The following is an 8,423-nucleotide window of genomic DNA, read 5'->3' as shown; positions in this document are numbered from 1 at the left end:
GGTATTATTGTTTTAACTACAAAAGGAAAAAAAAGTAATGGTAGTGCTTAAGGACTGGAGGAAGGGTATACAGGAACATTTTGAACAAGCAATAGAACTGGCACTGCTAGTTTTAAGCAGAATGGGATTTTACTACGTATAAGATGGCTTATGAAGCCAGTCAGAGAAAAGACAAGTATCACATGGTCTCACTTATATGTGGAATCTAATGAACAAAATAAACTGATAAACAAAAAAGACCCAGAGACATTGAAGCATGTAACAGACTGAAGTATTTCAGAGGGAAGGAAGGGGGTGGGGTGAGGGAAGAGATTAACCAATGCACTTGTATGCATATGTACATAGCCCATAGACAAACAATAGTGCAGGGAAGGCCTGGAGATGGGACCGGAGCAGGCAGGAGGGGGTCAATGGAGGAAAAAAAAGGGACTTCTGTAATACTTTCAACAATAAAGGTAATTTTTTTAAAAAAAGATGGCTTATATGATATCATTGGAAAAGCAGAAGAAGCAGGTGGTCGGTAGAATTTCCATAAGCCATGCCTCTTTTGTGATCATGATGTTGCCACCATGTTGCCGGAAGCTGCAGAACCAGCAAGCTGGTGACTGGGGACGGCAGAACCATACGGCTGCTGCCGTAATCTGCACCCTACCGCCTGCCTTCCTTTCAAATTCTAGCTGGGCACGAGGGTTTCTGATTGGCAGAACACAAGTCTCATCTGAAACCCTAGCTGCAAAGGAATTTATCATCCTCAGTTTTCCAAACACTGAAGGACAGAGAGATGTCCTGGAAGGGGGCTGGAATAGATATCAAGCAGGCAAGCCACACACAGTATCTGCTACAAGGAGCAATTGCACATTACTTTTCAAATACAATCGATGGCTATTTTCCCACAAAGGCTGGGAAAATCATTAATTTTACGTGTGTGTGTGTGTGTGTGTGTGTGTACTAGTACATGTGTATACTAGGTATATATATGGTACATATATGTATATGTATATATACTAACAAATGAGAAAATAAGCAAGCACAGATAAGAAAACGTAAACAAAAGTTATCTCACCATCCAATGTTAATATTTTGATGTATGACATTTCAAACACCTACGTACCCAGTCACTGCCCCCCTCCCCTTATTAAAGAATAGGATTCTATCACACAAAATCTGTTTTAAATGTGTAGCAGAGCTTTATGCAATGTTTAAAGAGTAAGGTTAATTAAAAATCATAAAATATGTATTGACTTAATAACTTAATTTAAAAACTCATTGAAGTAGCAGATACTGAGTTTAAAAAATTGAAATTAACTTTTAAATCGCTTTCATCAACTCAAAAATAGTCAAGATCTTATCTTCATTTTTCATGAACTCAAGATTTGTTGTTAATTAACTTTTTAAAAAATATTGAAAAGCAACTTTCTTAATTAATATCTTTTCTCCCAAAGTAGTCAAATTCTGTACACTGTCTGGCTTTACAGCAATGAAAAGAGCAATCTAGATCAGTCGTTCACATGACCCCTGCAGGCTATCAAACCTCTCAGCACCTTTGCTTCCTTCTTGGTAGAGGGAAGAGCTGGAACAGTCTCTTTCTCAGGTTCAGATCTTTGGGCCTGAACATTCTTTGAAGACATTTCTATCTTAGGTAAACGTTTCAGTCAGCAAAACCCTGGCTTTGATTTCCAGGCCTGTATTTCCAGGATCAGGTGACCTTGAGCTCATTATGAACTGCTGGATTTCTCCTTTTATGAATATGAGCACTGAGAGTAAAAGTAGTTCCTATTTACTTGCTGGAGTTTGATGAGGGCTGCCAGCTCCCTTACAGCAAATGTCCTATATACATATTATAAGTAATTAAAGTAAGGATAGTAATGTGCTCCAAGAGATAGCTAAACAGGGTTCTTTAATTTTGGTGTACATTTTAATCTTGAGTTGACTCTGTGAGATGTAAAAGCAACAATGACAAAATTTGAAGATGACAAAAGAGCACAGGGATTTAGTTCACATAATGAATGGGTTATATGACTACTCCAAATACAAAGTTTACCTACCAATATACATTACTCTTATCTGTAAATCTACCAATCAGGTGCCTTATAGTCCACATATCTACATATATTTAGAAAGGTTTAGACAAATTAAATGTGCTTATCTCAGGATAGAATTACAAGTGATTTTCTGAATTTTCCAATTTATCAATTAAATTAAACTATTTACCTTTAGTGGGCAGGTGATATTTTTATATCTAAAAAAAAAACAAAAAAAATTTTAATTTCTGTTTTAATGAAAATTGTTCCATATATCCTAAGGCTACAGAATATGCCTGTTAAATTATTTTTTTCTGAGAGAGAGAGAGAGAGAGAGAGAGAGGAGAGCCAGTGAGAGAGGTCCAAGATCCTTTCAGCCATTCATGACCCTAAGGTCTTACGTGTCAGGTGACCTTAACCTTCTCACTTAGGTTTAGATTTATCTTTAGAACTCAATGTTATCCTTCTCTAAAAACTCATTTGTCTTACTCAAGTTATATTTTCCAATCTTTTACTAGATGAAGAACTTAACTCATTCACTCTCCCTCATCTTTACTCAGTTATCATTTAACCCCATCCTGTTTTGCACGTGTAGTGGTGGGTAGAGGGTGACCGTCCAGATGAGGCTTTCTGCAATTTCAATAGACTCTTGTTTCTCACTATCTCCATTCCTGCCCCTAATCCACTTTGCAATCTCCTCCCCATTGTGTTCTGAAGCACAGCTCTGATTTGCACTCTTTTTGCTCAATAATCACAAGTTTATCCCTAGTTTAGGGGGAAAAAAACACCGAAAAATCTTCCAAATTCTTGAGGTAGATTTTTCAAGGCCTTGCTTGTCTGTGCCAACCCACCTTTCCAGCCTATTCTATCTTCCTTTCACAGTCCCTCTTTACCTCCATTCAGGCCAGTTCCTTGGCCTGCCCTTCTCCGTCACCTCCACACATCCGTATCCTCGTCATTTCGGAATCAGCCTAACCCCAAAGAAAGCTGTCCCCAATTTCCTTCCCTGAAAAAATTACACTTCCTCTCAGCTCACCTAACACTCCATCGTTTCTTCTCTTGGGCACTTGCTACCTTCCACTGTGTATGTGGTTATGTGTGCTCTCTGGGAGCCCAACCATAAACACCCTGTCTCTGATTTGATTGGTATTTTCCATTGTAGGCTTATAATAAATGTATTATTGAAGAATTGGATCCAACATTGTTTCTGGGGTAGTTCCCACCAGGGTAGCTATAATGGTGGATGCCTATTGAGCTTTTTGGGGGAAAAATTAGCTTCCCCAGGCCACAGAATTTAGTACACAAGGGCTACAATTTATTAACTGGTCCTCCATCAGACTGTTATTTTCTTGATGATGAGTTGCCCATATTTAACCCTTCACTGTCTTCTGGGGGAGATTGTGAGTTCTTTCTTGAGACTAGTCCCTAAATCCACATGGATGTCCCCGGAACCAGAAAATGGTAAAGTAGTTTATCATGGCTTTTGAAATTGCAGGCAATGGATAAATTTTAAACTTCTTATCCCATTTGGCCCATTTTTTCTGCTTTGTCTTTTGTCCCTCTTATTTATTTGTTTATACTTTTCTTTCTCATACAAGTTGGCTCTAGGCTATTTTTTAGAGTGATTCCGTTGAGGTAGCTGCCAACTTCTATTAACAACAACTGTGAATGCCTGAGGAGCTGGGTGGGAGTTTGTGAAAAAGAGGCAGGGGAGGCTTAAATTTTTTTTTTATTATTCTGAGGAAGAGGTGTTTTATCAAGACTAGTGGAAGGCCAGATTGCTCTCCCAGAATAATGTAAGCCATTCACCCTCATCCTGTATATATACCCTGAGTCCATGAAGGAAACCCAAAGATGACCATGAAATGACTATTATTACATTTCTTCACTCAGCAGCATGAAGTATCAAAATAGAAGAAAAATTCAAATTGGAAACATAGAAAGTAACATTCCTTGAACTCAAGTTAGGTTTGTAATCTGAGATTTGGACCCATTACATATAGTATTACATATCCACTCTTACATGATTTTGTTTGTTTGTTTGTTTTGTTATCCTGAGTCTGTTAAATTCTGGTGACCCTAATCAAGTTGAATTTATAGACTGAAGAGCTATAATAAGTCTCTGGATAATGGTGACTTTTTTTTCCCCCTGCCCCAGGCCTTTTCCTCCCTATTGTCAGTGTCCATGGGTTATGCGCATAGGCATACAAGTTCTTTGGTTGATCTCTTCCTACAGACCCACCCTCCGCTACATTCCCTCTGGGGTTGGACACTCTTGAATACCTTTCCTTAATAAGCCTTTGATCTTATCACCATGGCTCTTTAAATTATAATAGGATGTGTGAGAAAACATGATACATAACTGTACCGTCTTAATTACATACAAATAAAAGCTTAGTTGTGTAGATACACAGGACTTCGAAGGACAGGTCAGACTGTAAACTGCTTGTGATTATGGATGGCTTTGTTCTTTGCTTGTGTTTTTCAGTTTCCTATATATGCACATGTTAACTTTAAAAAAATAAATGTTACTTTAAAAGCCTAAAAAGAAAAAAATTACAATAGGAAATGTTAATGAAAGAGGAGAGAACAGCATTAATGTGGGCATGGTGACATAGTATAGAGGTGGTTTGCTGTGGGGTTATACATGTGGCAAATTTCTAAGATATACTTGTAAATATTTTTATAATTACAAATTTCAAGGGAATTATCCTATGATTATTTTAGAAAAACAATGTTTTAAATTTTTGTGGAACAAATATATGCAACTACTTCCAAATTGCTTTCACAAAATTAACACTGGATATGCAGCCAAATACTTCATGTAAATGAAAGTAAATCAGAAAACAAAGAGAAAAACATACAAAAGAAAATTCAGCAATATATTAGTATTTCTCTTATCACTAAGTTTCAGTAGAAACTGGAAACTCTAAGAATGGTGCAATGGGTTTCATATACCCCTCGTTCTAAAGAGACATGGACCACTTAAGCGGGATGCATCACGAGATGAGTAAATTTGTTAGCACTGTTAACCCAGGGTGAGCTCCCACGAGAAGGGCATAGGGGATTGAGTTGCTTCTTCTTCAGCTTGGCCAAGTGAGACATGGGGTATCAGAAGATCTACTTAGAGGACTTGCCATTTGTTCCCTGGAGTTTGGTGAACTCAGAACTAAGGTCTGATGCCTTCCAGGAGAAATCCTAAGGTCAGAGAATGACCAGGGATGCAGGGAGGGCAAAGTGTTTCTCATGGACTAGATGTTGACCCCATTGAGAGCAGCAGCCTGGGATTATATTAAAATAGACTTTGTCAGAATATCATATGAAGGGACAATATGATCCCAACCTGGATGTGCAGTGTTGACAGACCATGGGCTGAGGGAATGAATGTTAGAAGCATGTTAGAGGATAGGCATTGAGGGTGTGAAAGGAAACTATAGTCAGAGATGCCCAGAGGTGGATCTCTGAGGACTTTGCAAAAGATCCCCATGAGAGAAACAGTCATTTCCCAATGGCCATTTCCCTAGGGCACTAACACAAGATTACAGGTGAGTCAGTCGAGAAAAACCTTCCCTACCCCTTTACCTCTCATCACCTTCCACCCTCAGCCAAGTCCACAGAGGCCACGTATGTCACTTAGCAAGTTGTGGAGGATGCAAGGGGAGAAGTTGAGCTGTCATCCCTTTTCCACTGTACAATCTTTGGTCTAAACAAGCATTACTACTCATATGGGAAAAGATATACATTGGCTAAGAATTTGGAGTCTTAATATGACACCTGACTGGAGCTGTATGATTCTTAGACCAAAATGGACTTTTTATTATCTGGAGAGGCTATTCCTTTATTACTTGAGTCACCGAAAAAAAATTTGAGAAGTCTGTGAAATTTCATTCCAGGGACAAAATCATAGAGTGGACTTGTGGAAGAAATACTGAAAAAAGCATGGTTGGTTTCTGCTTGCTGTTACAATAACAATTACTGGAGCTAACAACCACTCACAGAAACCAGTGCATGTTGGTTTCTTTCTTTGTAGTCTTTTTTTCTTTGCATACATACATTCTGTAAAAACAAAATTGGGATCATATTATGTTGGTTGCAGTGTATGTTCCCATCTACTTTTCCTAATGTTTTACTAAAGCCTTTAAAAAATTCAGACAATCATAGCAATATCCTCTAAAAAATAAATTGGGTTGAACGTGGATGAGGTAAGGCCATTAAAAGCTATTCATTTTCTGCAAAGGTCAGGGCAGCGGTGTAACTGTAGAAAGACTGTCACTAAGGACTGTTACAGGGCTTTGCAAGCCAGTTAGTTTTGCTTGCTGCATTGTTGATGGGAGGGAGGCACTGCAGCATATGAGCGCTTCACACTCCATTTCAGTCCTATGTACAACTCGGAGTATGGGGGTCCCTGGGCTGTCCGCTTCACCGCCAGGCATCAGTCTCTGTTGAAGCGTCAGAGACACCTGGTGATTGCAGCAAGACAATCACCTTGCCACTATTTCATTAATTATGGCTTCCCCCCAGCTGGTGTTTTTATTTCTGGGATGTTTTGTTTTCCTTGTGTAGACTTCACGCACCTTTTCCATTTGGTCTTGTCTTATGCTATTGCCTAACAAACACTGAAAAATAATTTAAAAATGGATTGGATGCACTTAGTTAGGATTCATCTACAAAGACTGACAATGCCACACAAGTGTGTCTCAGCCTTGTGTCTTGCAAAGATAGTATGCTCCAAAGAGTTAAATTTTCTGGCATCTCCTCCTATCAGGGGCATGTGGGCAAAGGATTCATGACACTTTGTAAATGTGATGACAGATATTAAAAATATTCATAATCAGAAGGGATCACCCCTTTTAACCGAGGTGTTACTGAGAAATATGGGCAAAGTCGCTTCTTTTTTACTATCAGTTTCAAGTTGACAGCCTATGATAAGCTTGTTTTATTTGGTTTCCACATTTTTTTTACATTAAAGCACTTTCTTCTGTCAGGTAAAAATATATTTTAAGACTTTAGATTGGAATACAAAAGGGTAGGCTTTTTAAAAGAATAACTGCAATAGAAGCAGTTTATATAGAAAAACCCAAGTTGTGAACATTTTGGGACAACTTTCAGTAAAGCTGGGGAAAATGAAAACTATCACAAATAAAGAAATGAAGTGTAACACAAATAAAGAAAGATGGCATAAGCTTAGCCAGTATGTAGGAAGCCATAAATGGGGTTCCCTTCTTTTAATGAACTAGATAAGAAATTATACTTAATAGCTGAATGTTATCTTCTCTCTGGTAGATACTTACCTATCATAATTCTTGACCTGCCTGTTTGGAAATTATAAGATGGCATTCCAGATATCTAATCAATCATTGCCATCCCTGTGTGGTGCTGCGTGAGAACCCTTAAGGCAATGACATCACAAATGAGTTTATTTTGAAAGAAGAATCAGACAAGGATTTGAAAACAATAAGCTTCTTTAAAGGCCCTTACTAATAAACCAAGACAGAGTCCATTTGCAGCAGGAACACTGTTTGGCAAGCTCTGAAAGCAAGAGGCTTCCCACGCGGCCGTAATTGAGCTAAGATGTGACCTCCAGATTCTCGTTAGAACCCATGCAGAAAGAGGCACCTGCCTGTTTGTCTGGATGACAAATGATGCTAAGCTCTACTGAAGTCATTGCTTATTTAAGTAGTTGAAATTCTGTATTTCTTTTCAAACCCCAGCTGTCAGGAGGACCATTTATCTTCATAAGGATTTAGCGAACGCTAATCCCTCAATCCCAGGTCCCTGAGAATTACGTCGAGATTAGCTGCTTATTTTGCCAGTTTAACTTTTCACGAGGAAGTATAAACGTCACTTAAGAAGTTTCTTAGACTAGTTTGGATTTTAGAGGTGAAGGTTCTGTTTCATTCTTTGCTCCCTCACCTCTAGCGCCTTCAATCTCAGTAAGTTACATCCATCTATTCAAGTCAGACATCAGAGAGCTTGTTTCCATAGTGTTCTTACCCCCACCAAACACATCTAATCAAGTCCTGCTACTCTACCTCTTAAATACCGGTACTCTTGACTCATCTGTTTTTTGTCCTTAAAAATTGCCACTCTTCTGGCACAAGTTACCATACTTTCTAGAAAATCTTGTTTCCTTGCTATGTCTTTTTTTCTTCTCCAGACAAGTCTACACAGGACAACAGAGTCTCCCCATTCCCTTCGGGACAAAGGCCAGGGAAATTTACATCTCTCTAAGACCCTCCACCTTTCACACAAGCTGGGATCTCCATTGTCTTTCCAGAATCCTTGTCCTTTTCTTCTCTTCCCCTCTCCTAAGGACTTCATGCATGCTCTTTGCTCGTCCTGGAATACTCTCACCCCTCACTTTCCTTCATGTCTACTCTTCAGCTTTACCTCCTTCCTTAG

This window comes from Myotis brandtii, unplaced genomic scaffold, assembly GCF_000412655.1.
Source record: "Myotis brandtii unplaced genomic scaffold, ASM41265v1 scaffold702, whole genome shotgun sequence".
Classification (NCBI taxonomy): Eukaryota; Metazoa; Chordata; class Mammalia; order Chiroptera; family Vespertilionidae; genus Myotis; species Myotis brandtii.
Note: the sequence above shows the minus strand (reverse complement) of the source record.